Below are 22,094 nucleotides of genomic sequence, written 5' to 3'. Positions count from 1 at the left end.
AGGTGACCAAAGGTGTTTACAAAACACACAAAACACAATAGTTTATTTTCACTCGTTTTGGAGGACTATCCAGGCTGAGTACCTTGACATAAAAAGAGAGATCTGGAGCATACATAGAGATGTTTAAAATGCATAATCTTCATGGGATGCCTCATCTTGTGGAGGCAAAATATCCATGTCAAGGCAAGGTCTTACCACATGGGCAGTGTCTAGTGCCTTATAAGATGGTACTATGATAGAACAAGTGGATCTGAAAGTCATATCCTTCAAGAGAACAATTATCTTGTCATCTCCATAGTTGTGTAGAGAAGCATATCTTAGGTATCTGAGCTTCATCTTTTTCTTGTACTTGGAGTCAAATAAAAGTGCCATGAGAGGGTAGATCTCTGTAGTTGCTTCCTTTTTGGCAACCATTGTTTTGGCAATCTTCAACAAGGAAGTCAGGTTGGCATTTTCATCCTTTGTAGCATAACAAGACATTGCTTTATGTTTTGGCTTTTCACATATTTTGCATAAGCAAGCCATGAGAGGCTCTAACCCAAGTATTGGGTAGTGTCTTCTCTCTTACAGGGCTTAGAATAACAACTGAAATGCTTCAAAATATAAGCATTTAATGTAGCAAATAGTAGTGACTAGATTTCAAACAATGATGCTTCCTTTTACATGCTTCATAGAAGTGGATGAAATAAACACTTTCCAATCACAACCAGGTCTAGCAAATCAAAGCAAAACTGAAGCAACACTTGTAATGAAGTTATTGAAAACTTCAAAAGACCAGAAATGCTAGAGTAGCATTTTATGTAGCATCATCTTCAAAACTTGTCCAAAACTGTCAAAAATGAAAAGCTGAACTTGGAGGGCTTGTAGCTCACTCTTCAAAGCAAGGAAAAGAGGGCTTTCTGAAGCAAAAGAAAGCTCATATACCAGAGAAGGTCCAGCACAGAGGTTGGACGAAATGGTGCGCACTTTTGCCCGGGAGAGTTGCTACAGGCTGAAACTGAGTTTTGACGATTTCTCCCTCGTTACTGAACCAAATGACTTGAAAAATGGCTCAAAATCTTCGTCTTAAGGTCGCCCATCTACTCCTAAGAGGGCTCAGGCAATGGCGGAGTATGCAGGGAGTATTGAGCAACAGAAGAAATTCGCTGTTTGGAGAATGGCAGCCACCACAGACGTTTTTTCTTCAATTGCTTGCAGGTGGAAGTTCGCCCATACTAGAGGAGTTTCCAGCTCAGAGGGTTTGGGCAATGGTTGTTTGTAGATGGAGAACCAAGCTCTCAAAGATTTTGGGAAGAAAGAGGAAAATGGAGAAGAAGAAGATGAAGAAGAAGATGATGATGTGGCAGAAATGGGCTCAAGGGGGATCAAAGGGCTCTGATACCATGTTGGAATACTGAAAAGAAAGAGTAGAGTGGACACAAACTCAGAATACTTGCTTATAGAATGAAGAAGAAAGAGGTCCTTAAGTAGGCACCTCATACAAGGTCACTGACATCACTGATGACCTCAAAGCTCCTCAATCATCTCCTCAATCTGCTCCTAGATTCACTCAATCATCCTATGTGGCTTTTCCACCACCTAACTGTGCTTGTGGGCACCTAATTGTGCCTCTAGCACTCACACATAGAAACATAAGGTGTGCCTGAGGCATACACCTTGAGATATCCCAACATGCATCAGTACTCAGAAGCAACCTACAATTGCTTCACAGAGTTCATCAGTACTCAGAAGCAACCTACAATTGCTTCACAGATTGCATCAGTACTCAGATGATGCAACATACAATTGCTTCACACATTGCATCAGTACTCGGAAGCAACCTGTATGGTTATTCAATTTCTTCACACAGTGCATCAGCACTCAGATGCAGCCTACAATTGCTTCACACAGTGCATCAGTACTCAAGAAGCAACCTGTATCTCGCCACTACCAAGGCTCTTCTTGTATCTCACCACTACAAGGTCTTTAAGAAGCAACCTGTATCTCACCACTACTAGGTCTCTCAGGTGTGCAGACGTAGTATATCTCTATCTCACCAGGTGTGCATTAGTCAGAAGCCATAGCCAAGCAGAGTGTAAATAATTAGAGATGTATGCATAGCCAAGAAGGAAATTTAGTTTGTACTAACAAGCAATCTCCATTGTTGGCTCTGGAGACAAAAATTAGTCTCCTCAAAGACACACAGAATAAGTCTGCAGTCGGTGAGTGTGTGACTCGGTCCGTTTCGACAACTTAGTGATCTGTGTAGATACTGTATTATTTGTCAAACCTCACTCTGTGACTTGCCTAATCCGTAAACTATTATTATTTAAATCTATCTTCTAATTTTTCTTGCACTCGTGACTCGGTACTCTATTATTTAAATCTACCTTGCACTTTTTCGAATCCCCTCCTCTATCATTTCAACCAATTTGAAAATTCTTTGCACTCTCTATTATCATACGTCAAAATCTCCAATTATTAGCATGCCTTCTCACGATCAGCCGAAAGCCACGTTCCAACAACACTGCTTCTCCACATGCAGTTCACATTGGGCAGAGGCCAAAACAAATGTACTCATATCGAAATTAATTGCGTGGAACTATCTAATTTGTCATTTACCTCGAGGTATAATCTATTATTATCGTTTTGTGATCAGAGGTGTGAACATGGAGATATACAGCCTCATGAACCTTGTGTGCAATGCTTCCATTGCATGCAATTCAAACCAATTATTTTATGTCCAGCCCATCTTGGTCTTGGCCCGTCCAAACCTGGCCTTAGATGTAGGGAATTAAATTCTCCTTTGTGAATTTCCACGTCTAATTTTTTCAAAACTTAATTGGGTTGGGTTCCCTTTTATGGTGATCATTCTACAAAGCTTTTACCTTCAAGCTAAAATTGCCTTTTACTAGCCCACAAAAATCGTTTGCTTCCTCTTTGACTAGCCCACAAAAATCGTTTGCTTCCTCTTTGCATCCAAAAGCACCTCTTACCTCTAGATTACGAGATAATGTCCAAGTGCACTCACCTGCGCAACCGGATTGATAGGGTGATGGATGCGTAGGCCAATCTAGTTTTGGAGTTCTGGCACGCGGCAAAGGTTTTCTGATCGGAGCTCAGTATGGTAGTGGGGGAGCCAGCCGTGCACAACGAACAATGGCGAGCCAACCTGAACGAAGGGGTTGACTGCCGTGTGTCCGACAAGGCTAGCCAGACCCTTCTCAAAACAGGAACTGGAAATAATGTCCACGTGCACTCTTGTTTATCCTTATAATATCAAAAATCCATGAAAAATTTCATGTTTTTCTTGTATCTTTAGCCTTAAAAACATGAAGGTTTCTCTATCTATAAATATGAAACTTCTCTTTCAACAATCCTATCATGTATTCTTAGCCTTGCAATTTTCATTATGTTTAGCCTTAAAAACGTGAAGGTTTCACAATCTATAAATATGAAACTTCTCTTTCAACACTTAGTGTGAGTGTGAACGGGGTTGTGGTTTGGATTGAAGGGTCACTTGACCTTTCAAGATTAGATTTAATTCTGTGTGACATCATCAATCATGTTTGTTTAGAAGATAACGCATTTCCCTCTGTCTATACAATGAGATCGAATGTATTTGTTCTTCATCTCTTCAATCAATTATGTAATCACTGTACTTTGCCTTAGGCCCTCTTTGCTTCTAGTGTTTCCCTCTCTCTCCCTCTCTCACCATGTAATTGTCAACACAACATGCCTACAATAAGTGGTTATATATATGCCTCTTGTGGTCTAGCATACATGTTCACAAATTTGTGAGCAAGAGAGAAGCTACTACTAGCTTGAATAGAATAAGCATGTACATGTGCTACTCATCTTGGACACATTTTATGTAGTGGTTTCGGATACACGCAGCCAAAACAGTCCCGCATTGGTTGCTTCAGACTCTCAGGGAGAGTAGGCTTGAAGCTCCATTGCCTGGCAGAACTCGTAGTGCAGTAAGGCACATGGAGGGAGCTCATTCAGTTGAATCAGCTTATGCAGGTACTCTTCTTGATGAGGAGGAGCCTGAGACATTTGAAGAAGCAAAAGATAATGTGCATTGGATGAATGCCATGCACGATCAGTTGGAGTCCATTCATAAAAATCAGACTTGGGATGTTGTGGATTTGCCACCAGGTAAGAATGCCATAGGTACACGGTGTGTGGATAAAAATGAAAAAAATGTTTTTCACTTGTTGCATGTTGCTGGGTGAGTGCATAGCTATGTACATAACTAGTTGGTAGTGGAAAAGGGCTGTGGACACCCTCATGATGGACTCCACATTGATGATATACTTTCTTGAGATGGCAGATGCTTCTCCAGGGACTTCTAGGAGATAATGAAGTGCTGTGTGGTTGCATGTGTGGTTGCAGCAGGATAATCCAGAGCATGGTATTCAGAGTGTGATGGGGTTTTGTTGTGGGATGACATACGCCTTTCATGGTTGTCCCGAGTCCTTCTGTATGAGGGCATGAACTAAATGCTAAGTGTTGGTGGTATGCAAGTGATAGAATGCCTAACTAGAACCATATGTGCATCAACGTCTAAGATTTGGAGTGGTAAAATACCATTGTTGAGGTGGCTAAATGAAGCTGAGGTGGCCAAATTGATTTGGAAAGGAGCATGCATGCACGTGGCTACGTGATGAAGGGAAGCTTCTGGTTGTGAGCTGGTGTTACGCGAGGATGGCAACTATGAAGGTGGCACGAGGATCCTACACGGAGGGTCGGATCGGGGCAAAGAGGCCTCACGAAAAGGGGAGCTCAGGGAGCTGGACAACTGGGGAAGAGGCTAGAGCTGTCTGGGCAAAAGGAGGAGAAGGTGATCATGGGCTCACAAAGAAGGCAAAGGGAGCTCAGAGGTAGCTTGGAGGAGAATCGTGAGCTACATGGAGATGACGAAGGAAACTGAGTAGGAACCAGAGGAAGAAAGGCTCGCAGTGGATGGAAGGTCTTGGGAGAAGGGAGTTCGATGAACAGGAAGACTACGGGAAGTGTTTTGGCTTTGGGAGCTCTCTGGGGGTTCAGAGGTCACAAATATACGAAGGAGGGGAGGTTGGTTGCTACGAGACGTAGCTGTGGTGTCATTACTATGCAGGCTTGGAGGACTATGGATGATGGAAGGCCAAAGGCTCCGGGTGTTGCGTGAGGAGAGAAGTAGCAAGACAATAGAATCGAGATGAAAGGCGACGGGTTTTTGGAGGTGGCGCTTCACTATGGAAGGATTGCTGGCTATTTTCACGTAGGACGGATGAGAACCCCATGTTCAGAGGAGAAGTCGGGAGGCGGTTTCGTCACGAGGTGGTAATGAGCTTTTGGGGAGCATCTCTGTAGGAGGGAGTGACTGTTGCTTTGGGGAGCTTCTCAATTCCAGATGAGGAGATGGCGGCTTGCAGGAGGAAAAAGCTTATCGTGGGGTTAGCTTGAGGTCCTCGGGGGGAAGAGCTTGGAGGAGAACGGGGCTGTTGCCTTGGCTGGCTGGCAGGAAGCCATCGCTACTGCAAGTCGGGAGATCCGTAGGAGGGGCGCCATTAGTAGGAGAGGGGAAGGACTGTTGTGGGGTGGACAGAGGTAAATGGGGTGGTGAGCTTCTGAGAACAGAAGGGCTACGAGGCATAGTGAGGCTTGTGTGCAATAAGGAGAGTTGGGGGCATCGCTACTGCATAGACTAGGAGTCCCTTGGATAAATGGAGCTCTGGGAGGATCTTGGACGACAAAGGTGGGAGCTCCGTGATGACGAGTGAGGCTGCTATTCTTGTGGTGAGCTGTTGGACGGATATGGGCGTCTTTTCTGTTGGCTGGATGACCGTTGTTTGTATGTGCAACTGTGAGCAAGGGAGAGGCTACGGTGCTGGCTATGATCACGTGATGGGCGACGGGGCTATTGCTTTGGAGGGAGCTTCATGAAGGTGCTTGATTGGTGACCACATGAGCTGGGAGATCCTGAGACGGGGATAGTGTCTTTGAGGTGGGAGTTCGAGTCTGTTGGATGGAAGTGAAGCATTGTTAGTGCATCGGTTGGAAGAGCCATGGAAGAGCTCGGTGAGTTTTGCATGCACGAGAGAAGCTGCAGCACTAGAGTATCTTGACAAAAGGCCGTGAGCTCTAAGATGCTGAAAGAGCAACTATGAGGAGAGACTAAGCAGTAGGTGAATCGGCCATTGATGCACTACTGTAGAAAATGATAAGAGAGGATTTTTATGAAGTGTACACAGTGATGACTTGGGCTTGCAACATCTTGTGCATGGCTGCAGAGAGGTAGTCACTAAGTGTTGCAACTGATTGTGGGGGGTCTCCTACCCATACCTTTCATGGCCAAGTGTCTTGCCTTTATATTGAGTTTATTGTAATTCTCTAAGGCAGTGGGATGCTAACAAAAGATATCTGAGTCCTTATGGGTAGTGGTGTGTGAGTGGAAGGGAAACTGCAGTTATGGATGATCATGTGAAGGAGATGGGCTACATCATTTCTAGTACTTGATGTTGATCTTGGGAAGACATGATAAGATTTTTGATCGTGGTCACTTTGTGGGTGGTTGTCCGGTGAATTGTGGGATTGGATGCATCATGAATTTGAATGCTTGTGAGTTATTGAGGGAAGTCTAGTTAGTAGGAGAGCTTGTGTTGAGCTGCATAATCCACTGGGTTGTTTAGGTTGTCTGGCTTCCGGGGAAAATGTAGCCAGTGAATGAATTGAATGTGTAGAGAGAAGGATGTTGAATGAACGCCATTTGCCTTGTGATTGTGTTGTTCGGGTGTTTTAAACGTGGATGAGGGTGGCTGTGAAGGCGGATTGGGCTCTACTGCTTTTGTCCATCCACGTTTTGGTGCCTCCACGGAGGACTGTGCACTTCAGTTTACAAGCGTGAATTACAAGCGTGAAGTTGTGCAGTCAGTTGTAGTATTGAAGAGCTGAGAGAGATGGCACAGGACTTTCCAGAGTTTTGAATATTAGAAGTTGCATTTTTTGCATCAAGTCTAAAGCATCAGATCATATTTGATAGTAGTTACTAATATATGCCTGCATAGGCTCTTTCAAGGCTTTAAATTTGCTGAACAGGTGCAAATTGCTATTGGCAAAAACCAGTCTTTCCAATTGAGTTGAGGAAAGGTGGTCCCTTTTCTTTGTGTGGAAGAATTCCCACGTACTCTAGCATTTCTCACAAGCTACAATTGTGTAATCTTGTGACTTTGACAGATTTCTCATAGCAATACACCTAAAACTTGGAGTCGATCTTCCATACTTCTCCCACCAAGACATAAGATGGAGCTGTTTGTCTCGAACCCTCATAGTGGATCTCCCAAAAGTCAAGCTAGAGTTGTGAAACAAACAACTCATCCTCTAATTGCATATGAGAAGGTCAGTGTTTCCTTTATAAATAAGATCAATATAGGTATTAAAACTAGAATTTGGTTCTTGATCAATGTATTGCTCCTCCGACCTCCACAATGGATTCGATACATTTGCCACTACATGAATTGGTTTGTGAAACCAATTCCACCTCGTCTCCCAAATGTCTCTAATCTAGTTAATCCTCAAATATTCATAATTCACAAACCCAAATGGTTCTAAGTTCTAATACGTTAAATGATAGGGCCGTAAATAAAGGTTGTATCTACATGTTGAACTTTGAAGCCTAAGAGACATGACATTCTACACTTACCTTGCAAGTGGTAATGTATTGTTGTTGTTGATGCTTCTTCCAATTCAATCCATGAACTCATACAATAGCCCCAAGGTTGAGCCCTCTCAATCTATTAATCGTAGAACACAAAAAATCAGCCTCAAATGTAGGGAAGGTGAATGGGGAAGAATGCCGAGAGCTGAGGGAGAAAGAGAATAGGCAGAGAGTGGAAATAGAGAGAGAGAGAGAAAGAGAGGTGGAGAGAGAGAGTGAGAGAGAGAGAGAGAGAGAGAGAGAGAGGGGGGGGGGGGGGGGGCTAAAAGGGTAGAGGGGAGGTATTGGAGGAGACAGGGAGCAAGAAGTAGCAAGAAGGCAAGATGATTAGATGTCACTTCAAAATGTACCATACTTATATAGTCCCCCTCTTCCTTCTATCTTCCATTAATTTTGCCTCTTTTTCCCTCCAACTTCCCACCTAATTTTCTGCTATTTTCCCACCTTTATTACAGCCATCCCTTCCCATAGAATTTTGATCTTAAAATTTTACATCCTGGTTGTCCACCAAAGGTGCATCAAATGGAAACTACTAATCAGCCTAGTAGGAGATATGGGTAGTCTTGGTCTATGCTTTCTGGGGCTGCCATGAAATCTCATCCTCAGGAAGTCCTTGCCACTTGATAAGATACTCTATGTAGACCCTGTTTTAGAGCACATCGTTTTTGAAACCCATGATGCACTCTGGGACATTGAGGATGTGGCCCTCCTCATCCATAGATGGTAGCTCAGGAAGAACTTGGACATGTTGTCCTACATGTGGCCTTAGCAATAACGACACATGGAAAACACTATGAATCTTCAAGGTGACTACATGTAGCATAAGCTCAGGTCAATACAGTGCCCACCTCATTGTTCATGGCTATGCCAGTCTGGTATATCCTTCTATATATATAGAAGGATATATCATTGTTCATTGTTCATGGCTGTGCCAGTCTAGTATATCCTTCTATATATAGAAATAAAGTCCTCATAAAATTGTTTCTTAAGGTTTCCAATGTGATAGCCTCGTCAGCTTGCCTTGTCTAGAGTGCCTCAGCTGTCTTGCATCCATTTATCCATGTCCTGGTATACTTCTAGCCTAGCTTTAAGGAAAAACTTCCATCCACGCTTCAATTCGGTTGCAATTGGAAGGGTCTGAAGTGCCTTGCCCTTCCCCTTTTCCTTTTCTATAGTTCTCTTTTTTGGAGAGAGGATCTGAGGCTCTTTCTTGGGTTTGCTAATCTTTCTTGGTGGCTTCATGTTTTTTGTCAGAGACATGTTTGCTTCTATTTACAAACAACGTTACGGCTCAGCCATATGTAAAAGTTGTATGCAAAAGAAAAACTGGGAAAAGAAGAAGAGGAGAGAGAGAGAGAGTCCAACAATCACCTTTTTGTTTATAATCCATTCGGCCAACATGCGCTCCCTAGCCCAAATGTGCTTTTCTTTGTTTGGAAGAAAAGAAACCTTCAACAGCTCAACCGGCTGGCTGTGGCATGTAGCATAGTGAGAATGAGGTGGTTCACAGAATCTTGAAACCTACGTGCATCCTAAAATGAAAGACAAAGCGAGAACTTGTAATGTTTTGAAAAGATTTTCCTGAGCATATCTTAAGTTTGTTTCGTGCTTGTGCATGATAATGTTTGCATGCATTAACTCAAGTTCTTTTGAAATGGTACTAATATATAGGACCCAGTGTGTGGCTTATGTCCACTGAATGCTTCATAAGGTCTCATACCCTAAATCAGTTTGGTAGGAAGCCGATTAAGCAAATAGGTTGCAGTGGCTATTGCTTTTGCCCAATACTGATTCAAAAGATGCTTCTCGCTAAGCATTTCTCTAGCACTATCTGATACGTAGGTATATGAGATGTAGTGGAAAACAAGAAATAATCATGCCCACCCTTGCAAACGGTGTCCGATGGGTATGAAACTTTGCATGGGACTTAAAGTGAATAATATCAAGGTGTCTACAAAGTATCATACCAATCGTACAAAGGCATATATTGTGGGAGCCAACAGATTCATATTTTATGATACTCGATTATGAGACTCGGTGGAAAACAAGAAAATAAGCATGCCTACCCATGCAAGCAATGTCTAACAGTTATGAAACTTTGCACAGGCCTTAAATTAAATAATATTAAGGCATGTGAAAAGTATAGTACTCATCATACAAAGGCATGTATGATGGAAGCAATCTGATGCATATTTTTTGATACTCATGTATATGAGACGCGGTGGGAAACAAGAAAATAAGCATGCCCACCCATGAAAATGACATTTTTGCCATTAGTACATACACTATAGTGTGCTTTCACCCTTGTCATAGTTCCCCAATGAACGGATGCATCAATTTTACGAGCAAAAACCTATGAGATTTCAGGCCCCCAGAGGACGATAATAATAATTTCTTTCTTTCTTTCTTTCTTTCTCTTTCTCTCTCACTTTTCATGTGTGTGTGTGAGTGTGCATGTACTGTTCGCATGATTTCATAACGTTAATCTCAAATTTTGTTGTATTCAAAATTTATTTAATCTATTTTCATAGAAACACATGTGATGAAGATGTATCAAATGATAATTATATGGGTGGACTTACAATAGGAGATATTACAAACCTAACTAATGCTCCATTATTTTGCATGACTATGCATTGCATTTTGGGAAGGATGCACCAATGTGATCAGCTAGTGGAGAGTGCATCTTTAGTACATTGTACACTATTGAACCATTTAGAGAAAATGATAGTGATGCTTACATAAGAGGGTCAATGTTTGCTTGGGTATAGCCAATTGCAGAACTATTTTTGGGGCCATTTTGGGGACGCAATGCGATGCATTGATGGGTGAGATTGACTTTTGAGTGGACCTGCACTCTCGCTGGAAGTTTTTTCGACATCATGATTGCCACATTGGCATAATAATGAGACATAATCTTATCATTTTCAATAGCACAAAGCTTGACACATGGCACTATATGCATTTACTCATGAGTATAGAGACTGTTGCTCTGCTGACTACATCACACAGCTTTTGCCTTGCCACCTATCATTGCACAGCTTCGTGCAACACAATCTTTTGTTGCATTGACTACCATGCTGGCTCAAGAAATGATGTTGGCATGGAGAGACCACCACGTTGGCTTGACTACCTCACAAAACTTTTGCCTTGCCACCTGCCATTGCGTAGCTTCACCATCTACACTGTGGAACACAATCTTTTTTTGCGCTGACCATCGTGCTAGTTCGAGGAATCATGTTGGCATGGAGAGACCACCACGTTGGCATGAAGACCACTGTGGCATGTCAACCTCTAAAGGGGACCCCTCAAGGTCCATATCCACAACCACCGTGCTGGACGTTGGAGCTATTTTAGTTCTAAACCAAGGAAAATATAGTCTTATTTTGGAGATATTTTAGTCATGTTACTCCTTGTGCAACAATTTCTCAACCAATGCACTAGTTCTTGGAGCTATTTTAGTTCCAAGCCGAGGAAAATGTACACATTTGCAATTTATGATGGTTTCCTTGCAACCAGCATGTTGGTTATTGGAGTTATTATAGCTCTAAACCACTGCACTGGTTATTGAAGTTATTATAGTTCTAAACCAAGGAAAATATACTCCTATAAATTTAAAGCTATTTTAGTCCTACTAGTCCTTGTGCAATAATTTTTGCTAGTTCTTGGAGCTATTTTAGTGCTATTTTAGCTCTAAGCTAAGGAAAATGTAGTCCTATTTTAGAGCTATTTTAGTGTTTTTGCAACAATTGCTTGTGCAACAATTGTACCAGTTATAATAAATCCTAAATGAGGGCATTTGTGAACCATTTTCACTATAGTAACCATAGTTTTTTCAACACTTTCTTATGCAGTAAAATGTAAACAAGGGCAAAAATATTCCATTTGCGCTTCTCTAGAGCCACTTTCACTACCGAAGTAACAATAACAATAGTTTTGGCGATAATGGTACTACATTGAAATTGAAACAAAAGAAATTACATCCGATAGTTTTTGCAATAATAGTATTACATTAAAATTGAAACAAAATAAATTACATCTGAAGCAAAAATTTAACAAAATAGATTACATCCAAAGATGCTAGCACTTTGTCTTTGTGACATCCTTCAAACACTTTTAGCACTTGTCAACACCACCACAGTGGCAGGACCTCGTGTCACTTTTTGCCCTTGTTAGCACTTTCTTACACTTTTGACCTGGTGCCTCGTTTGGAGAGGACAATACAAGCACCTCGCAGTGCTACCTTAGTTAGGACTTTCTTACAATTTTAACCCGAAACTCCTCATATGCAAGCGATAATACAAGCACCTCGTAATTGAACATAACCTTCTTCATAGCAATTGCTTTCAAGGAACTGGGAGAGAGAACTCAACACTGCGGTGAGCTCAATCGAGCACAACATTCGACAGTGGACAAGGAACTCAATCTAGAGGTGAGCTCTAGCACACTGATGCATGCTATCAATGAGTTCATCACCAATTTGAGTTCTCCTTCCCCAGTGCCGAAGGTTGTGCTCAAGTACGAGAGGCTCATCACCAAATTGAGTTCTCGCCTATTGCCTGACAGAACAACGATGACCCGTTTCCCTTGGCTCCCCATCTTGCAACTCCCTTGGTCATGGCTATGACTAGTGGAGTGTTGCAATATGGAGAGCCAAGTCAAACAATGGATCCCATGACTTGGGAAACTTTATGAAGGGGCATTTATATAGCTAGATTTGCCGCCCTCCCACTCTTTTCCCCTTCATTTCTTATGTCAGTTTTTGTAACTCTGGGTGCCTACCAATGCTAAGAGCACACAATCCACCCACTAGATTTTGCTGGTAACCCAGCCTAGCATAGGCGGTCATGTACATCATCGTCTAGCCATGACGTGCGATTAGATGGTTGCCATGGGAGAATTTCTTGGTCATCGGAGCCAAGGTCATAATAATTCAATGGGATGAGGGGGGAGGAGTAGTGGCACATGCACCCAACAAACTGGTAGCCTAGCCTAGCGTATGTGGTCATATATATCATTGTCTAGCCATCACATGTGATTAGATGGTTGCCATGGGAGAATTTCTCGGTCATCGGAGCTAAGATCATAACAATTCAATGGGATGAGGGGGGAGGAGTAGTGGCATCTGCAACCAACTTGCCAGTAGCCCAGCCTAGCATAGGTGGTCATATACATCATCGTCTAGCCATTACATGTGATTAGATGGTTGCCATGGGAGAATTTCTCAGTCTGAGTGTGCAAATTAGATGGTCCCTCATGAAGAGTCATTGTTATTATAGTCTAATTCCGACTCTTAATGCTAATTTGAGCCTGTGAACTAGATGGACCCTCATGCAAAGTCATTGTTATTACAGTTAACTGAAAAAAGGAAATATCAAACTAGGACATCAGATTAGCATTGAGCTGGTTCTTCAGACCATAATAACAATAGTTCTTCATCATAAGAATGAGAACTATTGTTATTACAGTCTGATGAACCGATTGAAAGCTAATCAAGCTTGTGAACTAGATGGTCCCCCATGCAAAGTCATTGTTATTATAGTCTCTGATTCTGGCTCAATGCTGCTATGAGCCTGTGAATTAGATGGTCCCTCATGCACAATCATTGTTATTATAGTATGATTTTGATTGAATGCTAATCTAAACCTATGTATTAGGACAATCACATTAAGTCCAAGCTAGCTTAGTTTTGGTGTTTGAGCTGAACTAGCCATAGTTGCATGATATTCCAACCACGGGGCTGGTTTAGGACAATCACATTAAGTCCAAGCTAGCCTAGTAAACAATCCCAAAGCTCAATCACAAACAACCACTAACCTGCATTGTATCAAGAAATAAAACAAGTAAACTATCCCAAAGCTCAATCACAAACAACCACTGGGATGGTTTAGGCAACCACCACTAACCTGCATTGTATCAAGCATGTGTATCAACTACTCGTCAAACATCTACGTCTTGTACACTTTCTACAGATGTCCTTGTTATTTGGAGAAACTCTCGTTTTTTCGTGCCAAAATGTCACCACTATTGCAATAACTTCTGCACTTAGGCTGTCTCTCCTTTTATCGTGTTCTGTTGAAGCCCATAGACTACTTGGATCGTGATGAGCTTCTGCTTTGCATGCATCTCTTGAGGTGTTGGTAGGGTTTTCACTCTATGAACTTTAGGGTGCATGCTAAATCTTGTGAAGACTTGAGACTGCTGGTATTTACCTAAATGGCATGATGTTGCTTCCTCGAATGCTACCACCAATTGTGACATCATAGCTCATGTTCTTTGCTCTGAGGGCAATGATCAAATGTGTGCATCTGCAATTGCTTCCTAGTGCTGTTGCTCTACAAGGAGTCTTCTGTTTCTTGTGCCCTGACCAAGCTTTTCATCTTTTCACTCTCATAACCTCTGTTTACTTCTCTTGCAAGCCATGGCGACGATCAGTGTAGACAATAATTCCAAACCAGAACAGAGAGAAGCTAGCTTGTGAGGCAAGCAAAGAATAGAAGACAATTTTCTCGAAAGGCGATAATGCCAAACCAAAGATGGCACAAGGTCACGTCGAGGTGCATGCAGGTTGCAGGGCAAGACAGGTTGCAGGTACTTAATCTTCTAAGATTTGACGGGCGGGAGTTGTGAAAATTTGGAATTCGCATGAGTAGCAAAATTTTCAGCCATCAATTTTCCCCCTTCGGCAATACACGTTAGTAGAATTGGCTATCCCAAATAGGTGCAATGTGGCCTCAAATGCTTCAAAACGCAAATAGGCCAAAGAGCATGCTATCGGTTTGATGTTATGTATTATTAAATGCAATGACCTTTAGCATGCTTATGAGCCATATAGCAAGCAAGTGCATGGAAAAATAAACAATTAAAAATTGTAAATAGTGTTGGATTTATTAAAAGATCTTTGCACAGGTACAAATTGCACATTTTCAACATTTTCCATTTTAGGGTGAATCTAGATACCAATACCAACAACTATCAATGTTTTAAGACCACCATGCAGTAGTCCCCTAGTTTGGATTCCAAATTTTCAATCCGTTTTGGTTTTTAACAAATCAAAAAAAAGTTATGGAGCGTGCCCTCAAATGGGTGCATCCTTTTAGCACAACATTGGAGGCCTGTTAATCCATGCCTAATGTTCTCATTTAGGTGTGTCCTTTGACAAAATATGAAGAGGGGAGAGGAGAAGAGTGGAGATGAGGAGAGAGGGCACAGCTAGAGAGCACACCACAAATGACTAACTGTACACTAGATTTAGTTGAAAAAATAGAATATATACAAACCCTTTTAGGGTTAGGGTTAGGGGATCTAACCCTTTCCTTCATAGCACTCTATAAGGTTAGTGCTATGCACATATGATCACGTGATGGTGCTATGCACACATGATCACATGATGTTGAGCATGAACTCTCAACACCTTCCCTCAAGATCAACATCATGAAGTAGGCCTTCCCTCAAGATGATGATTCTGGGGAATCATCGAAGGACCGAGCATTACATTCCATCACACCCCTTTAATGGGAATGTCCTTCCTCTGGATCAAACCAAGAGCTAGTCGGTGTTTCTCGAATAGCTCTTTACCGAGGGGTTTGGTAAAGATGTCTGCAACATTCTCTTTGCTATCACAATGCTGCAGTGTGATGTCACTAAGTAACACTCTTTCTCTGATGAAGTGCTCTCCGACATCAATGTGCTTTGTCCTGGAGTGATATACTGGATTTTTGGCCAATACTTGAGCCGATTGATTATCACAGTATATTGTTGTTGGCTTTGACTCATCAAAGTAATCTATTTCTGACGATAGTCTTCTGAGCCATATAGCCTCACATGCACCTGTAGTGAGTGCCCTATATTCTGCTTCACAGTCAAAGACAAAGAAACAGTTGGTTGTTTGTTTGACAACCATGATATAGCACCTTGACCAAGGAAAAATGCATATCCCTATGTCGATCTCCTGGTCTCATGATCTTCAGCATAGTCACTGTCATAGTATCCATGCAACCGTGGATGACTTCCTCTGTATTCTATCCCAAACTATCTTGTACCTCTGATGTATCTCAAGACTCTTTTGGTTGCATTCCAGTGAGACCGTTTTGGATTTGCCATAAACTGTGCTAGTGAGCTTACTGCATAACAAATATCTGGTTGTGTGATTGTCAGATATATAAGAGATCCAATGAGCTGCCTGTAGTATCTGTCATTGATTGTAGGCTTTTCTGAATCTTTAGTAAGTTTCAACTCTGTTCCATGGGAGTGGCTGCAATCTTGCAATCTGCCATATGAAACTTCTTCAGGAGACTGTCAACATACTTGAGCTGACTCATGAATGTGCTATCTGAATCTCTCCAGAACTCAATTCCAAGACAATAGTGCATAAGTCCAAGATCTTTCATGTCAAACTCTGTAGATAAGTCTTGTTTTAATTTTCTAATGAAGCTATCCTTGCTTTCTATCACAATCAGATCATCTACGTACAAAAGTGCAATAGTAATGTCTTCCCCTTGAACTTTGTAGTAGAGAGTATGATCTGCATTGGATTTCATGTATCCCAGATCAGCAAAATACTTGTCAATTCTGCTGTACCAACTTCTGGGTGCTTGCTTTAAGCCATAGAGACTTTTCTTGAGATGGCAAACCTTGTTCTCTTTTCCTGGTTCAACATAACCTGCTGGTTGTTGCATGTAGATTTCCTTGTCTAGATAACCATTGAGAAATGCATTCTTGACATCGAGCTGATACACATTCCATTTACTGAGTGTCGCTAGTGATATCAAGAACCGTATGGAATCCATCTTTGCTACAAGAGCATAAGTCTCATCATAATCTTGACCATATTGTTGTGCAAATCCTTTTGCAACTAATCTGGCTTTGTATCTCTGAATACTGCCATCTGGATTGTACTTCACTTTGTATACCCATTTGTTGGCTATGGCCTTCTTTCCCGGTGGATGGTCGCATAATTCCCAAGTGTTATTTTTATACAAAGCATCCATTTCTTCATTCATAGCAGTTTGCCATTTTGGCTTGTCTACTGCGTCTTCGAAGTACACTGGCTCTTCTGTAGCCATGATGGTAGTCATAAGAGCATAGTTGGTGGTTTCCACCTGAATTGCTTTGCCTTTCTGAGCATATGTAAATCTGGCTGGTGGTCTGCTTTCCCTAGTAGACCGTCTGAGCTGCTGTGGCTCTACTTGGGGTGTTGTTGGCAATTCTTGCTATTTTTCATCAACCTGTTCTGTAGATGACTATGAAGTTGATGCTTCTATCTCCTGTGTAGGTGAGGTTTTCCATTCTGATTCCTCATCAAAGATTACATCTCTGGAGATAATGACTTTGCGGTTGATGGGATCATACAATTTGTATGCTTTGCTTTCTTCACTGTAGCCAACCATGATGCATTTGCGTGACTTCGCATCCAGTTTCCTCCGATGATCATCATGTATGTGGGCATATGCTATGCAACCAAATATGCGGAGATGCCCAATGCGTGGCTTGTGTCCAGTGAATGCTTCATAAGGAGTCATACCTTGTATCGGTTCGCTAGGAAGCCGATTAAGCAAATAGTTAGCTGTAGCTATTGCTTCTGCCCAATACTGATTCGGAAGGTGCTTTTCACTAAGCATTGCTCTAGCACTATCTGCTAAAGTCCCATTCTTCCTTTCAGCTCTTGCATTTAGCTGAGGAGTATCTGCACATGTGAATTGTCTTCGAATGCCGTGATTTTTGCAAAAGTTCATGAATGCTGAAGACATGTATTCACCTCCTCTGTCTGATCTCATGACCTTGATCTTTCTGCCTATTTGGTTTTCTACCATGGCTTTGAATTCTTGAAACCTGGCAAATACTTTTGATTTCTCTTTCAGAAAGTAGACCCAACAATATCTGCTGTAGTCGTCTATGAAGGTCAAGTAATAAAGTGAACCATTGATGCTGCGGGTCTGGGCATAACCCCATACATCTGTATGAATCAAATCAAGAATACCTCGTGCACGAGAGGTACTTCTAACAAAGTTGGTTTGCTTTTGTTTGCCAAAGCAGCATGCTTCACAAACTTTTCCAAGAAACTGTAGCTTCCGAATCCCAATTGCCATATTTTGATTCTTGAGATCTAACAAGTACTTGAAGTTGACATGACCATATCTCTTGTGCCATTTTGCAGATAGTGGCATTTGTTGCATTTGAGCTGACATGGCATGCTTATCTGGTACTGTAGCTAGCATTCGGTATAAGCATCCTTCCTTGACACCTTTTGCTACTAGCTGACCTCTTTTGGATTTGTCTCTGATAGTGCATTCGTCATCGTCGAAGATGACTTTGTAGTTGTGTTCCGTCATTTGACCTACTGACAAAAGGTTCTTGCTGAGCTTCGGAACATAGAGCACATCTTTGACTAATCCTTTTGTACCAGTGAAATTGTTCATAGGGATAACACCTGTCCCTTGAACCGGATTCGGTGTATTGTCTGCTGTGTAGATGACATTCTTTTAACCTTCTAATGGCTTCATTTCTGTGAACCATTCCTGATGATTTGTCATATGAGATGATGCACTACTGTCGATGTACCAAGGATCCTGTTCCACTTGGTCGACTTGATAACTGTAATCCTCTTTGGGATTGAAATCAGTGTCTAGGTGCATTGTATCAGTCTGATGCAATTCCTCACTTGCAAGAAACATATTTCCATGTTCATTTGCAAAATGACTGTGACTAGAATGTCCACCACGATGATTTCCTCTTCCTCGGAACCACTACAAGGCATAGGCCATTTTCCGACGGAAATACCGACGCTTTTTACATTAAAAATTTTTTTTTTCACGGGCGCAAAGGTCGCTATAAAAGTCGTTAAAATCGTCGGAAAAGGAGCGTCGCTATAAACCGTCGCTATATAGCGACGCTGTTAATCGTCGCTATATAGCGACGATATAAACGTCGCTATATAGCGACGATTAACAGCGTCGCTATATAGCGACGATTAACAGCGTCGCTATATAGCGACTCTGTTAATCGTCGCTATATAGCGACACTGGTAAACGTCGCTATATAGTGACGATTAACAGAAGCTAAAAAAAATGGTTAGTGGGGCTAAACAGGGCCAAAAGGAAGCCCTGTTTAGCCCCACTAACCATTTTTTTTTTTTGTAATTACAAAAGAAAGTTTTTTATAACAAAATTTCCCTTGCTTGCAGGGTGATACAAAATTGTTCTTGTGAACGATGAGGAAGAAATGCATATACATATACAACTGTTTGAAACAAAATTACCCTGTGAAAGGGCGATACAAAATGGCTCTAACGAGCGGATATGAAAAATGCTACTACCACTACTAATCCGAATCCGAATCCGAATCGTCTTGTTGGGCTGTTCCCTGGTCCTCGGCACCTGCATCTTCTCCCTCGTCCCCGACACCTGCGTCTTCTCCTTCGTCATCGGCACCTGCGTCCGATCCTTGCCCCTGTTGATCGCTCGTCTCTGATGATGGGACGCTTGAGCTTTGACCCTGAGAGTGAACCATATAAATCGAAAATTAGATTGGAACTTAAATTAAAAAGTGAGATTACAAGCAGGAGTAAACTTATACCGTGCGAGCAGCCACCTCAGCCCAATCGACTGTCGCTCCCATTGCCTCTTGCTCAATGAACCACGGCTTGGTTCCTATCCGAAATGCGCGCCGCGTCTCTGCATCCGTAGGAAGACGACCCATCGCAGCTTGCTGTGGATCCAATTTACGAGAGTTAGAGTTAGCTAAAGTGCATGTAATATGTAAGTAAAACAAATAGAACAATACATTAAATGGAAAGAAGTAAACTTACCACGGTTGCCTCGAACGTATACCGTTCACCTGCACCAAAGTGCGAAGTACCTACGACATCCAGCCGTCTCTTCGCAGCCCTCCTCTGACCCTCGAACATTTCAGGATGGTCCCTATTCTGCTTCTTCAAGAACTTCCAATCAGCTTTGTCTGCCCAGCTGGGTTTAGACAACCCCTTTGTAATGGAAGTACGCATGGTTGATCTGCGATGCTTTAGGACCAAACCCATGCGCTCGAGCATATAACTGTTATTAAACTCCACATTTGGCGGATTAGGAAATCTGAGTTTTAACTCATCGATCACCGCCTGCTTCTTTTGGCCATCTTGATACCGCCAATCGATATTTATGCCGCTCTTGAAGTGATGACTCATCAACCGCCTCATGGCGGCCATCACTGCTTTGCCCTTTTTGTCTTCTATTATCTCTCCGGCAGATGTGATTTGATAGGAGAGATCCCCTGATGAGTAAGGGGGACTGACGGTAGCAGAGTCTGAAGGAGTGGAAGCTGCGCGACCGCTTCCGGATCGAGGAGTAGCTGTGGGAGTAGGAGAGGGAAAGGGACCTGACTGATATTGTGTCTCCGGACCAAGTGGAGACCTAAAGGAGCGTGAGTGTGCTGACTCGTCTACATCTCCTGAGTCAGCACAACATGAGCCGCCCATCCTACTCTTCCTTCCCTTGCGGGAGGCATGCGCAGGTGATGATCCCGTGGTCGAAGGGGCACGAGGGGATGGCTGGGCTGTACGTCCACCCGTCAGTGTAGGGGAAGGAATTGCGGAGGTCCTCTGAGAGAGCAGAGAGAAGAATCTCGCTGCCTCCTCATCGCTCATCTGCGCTACAAACTCGTCGGGAGTCCCAACAAAGCCATGCGCGGCTAGCAAAGGAGTCCCCTGAGGGGTAGTCGCAGTGCTACGTGGAAGAGGGGTCGGACCAGGGGTAGTCACAGTGCTAGGACCGAGAGGAGTCGGACCAGGGGTAGTCCTCGGGGTAGTCGCCTGAGAGGAATCAAAGTCCTCTGGAGCATATAGATCGTGAGCTCTCCTCCTGCGAGGCTGTCCGTACTCGTCGGATGAGCGACGTGATCCCATGTCTAACATAGACACAAACACGAAAACAGAAAACAAATAAACAAACATGAGCATTCTCATAGGCATAGGCATAGGCAAGAAGAAAGAAGAGGGAAAGGAAAGAAGAGGGAAAGGAAAGAGGGAAAGAAGAGGGAAAGATAAGAGGGAAAGAAGATGTAAAGGAAAGAAAAGAATGAGAACGAGGAAATAGAGAATGAGAGAAAGGGAAAGAGATGAGGGAAAATAGAGAATGAGAGAAGGGGGAAATGAGAGAAGGGGGAAATAGAGTGGGAAATAGAGAATGAGCTTATGCAGAAATAGAGAATGAGCTTATGCTTCTCTCATTCTCTATTTCCGCATAAGCTCACGCATGTGCATGAGCTTATGCGGAAACTTAAGCATAAGCTCATGCACATGCATGAGCATAAGCATGAGAAGGATGAGTTTCCGCATGCTTATGCTCATGCGGAAAAAGAGAAGGAGCTTATGCAGAAAAAGAGAAGGAGAGAAGCATCTCTCATTCTCTATTTCCGCATAAGCTCCTTCTCTTTTTCCGCATGAGCTTATGCTTATGCTCATGGGTGAGCATGAGCTTATGCTCATGTTTCCGCATATGCAAAAATAGAGGAGGAGAGAAGCTTATGCTTCTCTCCTCCTCTATTTTTGCATATGCGGAAACATGAGCATAAGCTTCTCTCCTCCTCTATTTTTGCATATGCGGAAACATGAGCATAAGCTCATGCTCACCCATGAGCATAAGCATAAGCTCATGCGGAAAAAGAGAAGGAGCTTATGCGGCTTCTCTCATTCTCTATTTCCGCATATGCTCACGCAAAAGAGAAAGAGAAAGAGCTTATGCGGAAAGAGAGAAAGAGCTTATGCGGAAAAAGAGAATGAGATCCGCATATGCTTCTCTCATTCTCTATTTCCGCATAAGCTCCTGCGGAAACTTCCGCATAAGCTCATGCTTATGCTCATGCGGAAATAGAGAAGGAGCTTATGCGGAATGAGAGAAGGAGCTTATGCGGAATAAGAGAAGGAGCTCATGCGGAAACTTGCGGAAACTTGCATGCGGAATAAGAGAAGGAGCTTATGCGGAAACTTACGCATAAGCTCATGGACATGAATGAGCATAAGCATGAGCTTATGCTTATGCTCATGCATAAGCATAAGCTTATGCGGAAAGAGAGAAGGAGCACTTGCGGAAAGAGAGAAGGAGCACTTGCGGAAACTTGCGGATAAGCTCTTGCGGAAACTTGCGGATAGCTTATGCTTATGTTTATGCTTATGCTTGCGGAAACTTGCTTATGCTTATGCTTATGCTCATGACAAGCTCCTTCTCTCATTCCGCATAAGCTCCTTCTCTATTTCCGCATGAGCATAAGCATGAGCTTATGCTTATGCTTATGCATAAGCATAAGCATAAGCATAAGCATAAGCATAAGCATGAGCATAAGCATGAGCATAAGCATGAGCTTATGCTTATGCTCATGCGGAAATGAGAGAAGGAGCTTATGCGGAATGAGAGAAGGAGCTTAT

This window comes from Dipteris shenzhenensis, chromosome 14 (assembly GCF_047967505.1).
Source record: "Dipteris shenzhenensis isolate YYH24624 ecotype China chromosome 14, Dip_SZ_1.0, whole genome shotgun sequence".
Taxonomy (NCBI): Eukaryota; Viridiplantae; Streptophyta; class Polypodiopsida; order Gleicheniales; family Dipteridaceae; genus Dipteris; species Dipteris shenzhenensis.
Note: the sequence above shows the minus strand (reverse complement) of the source record.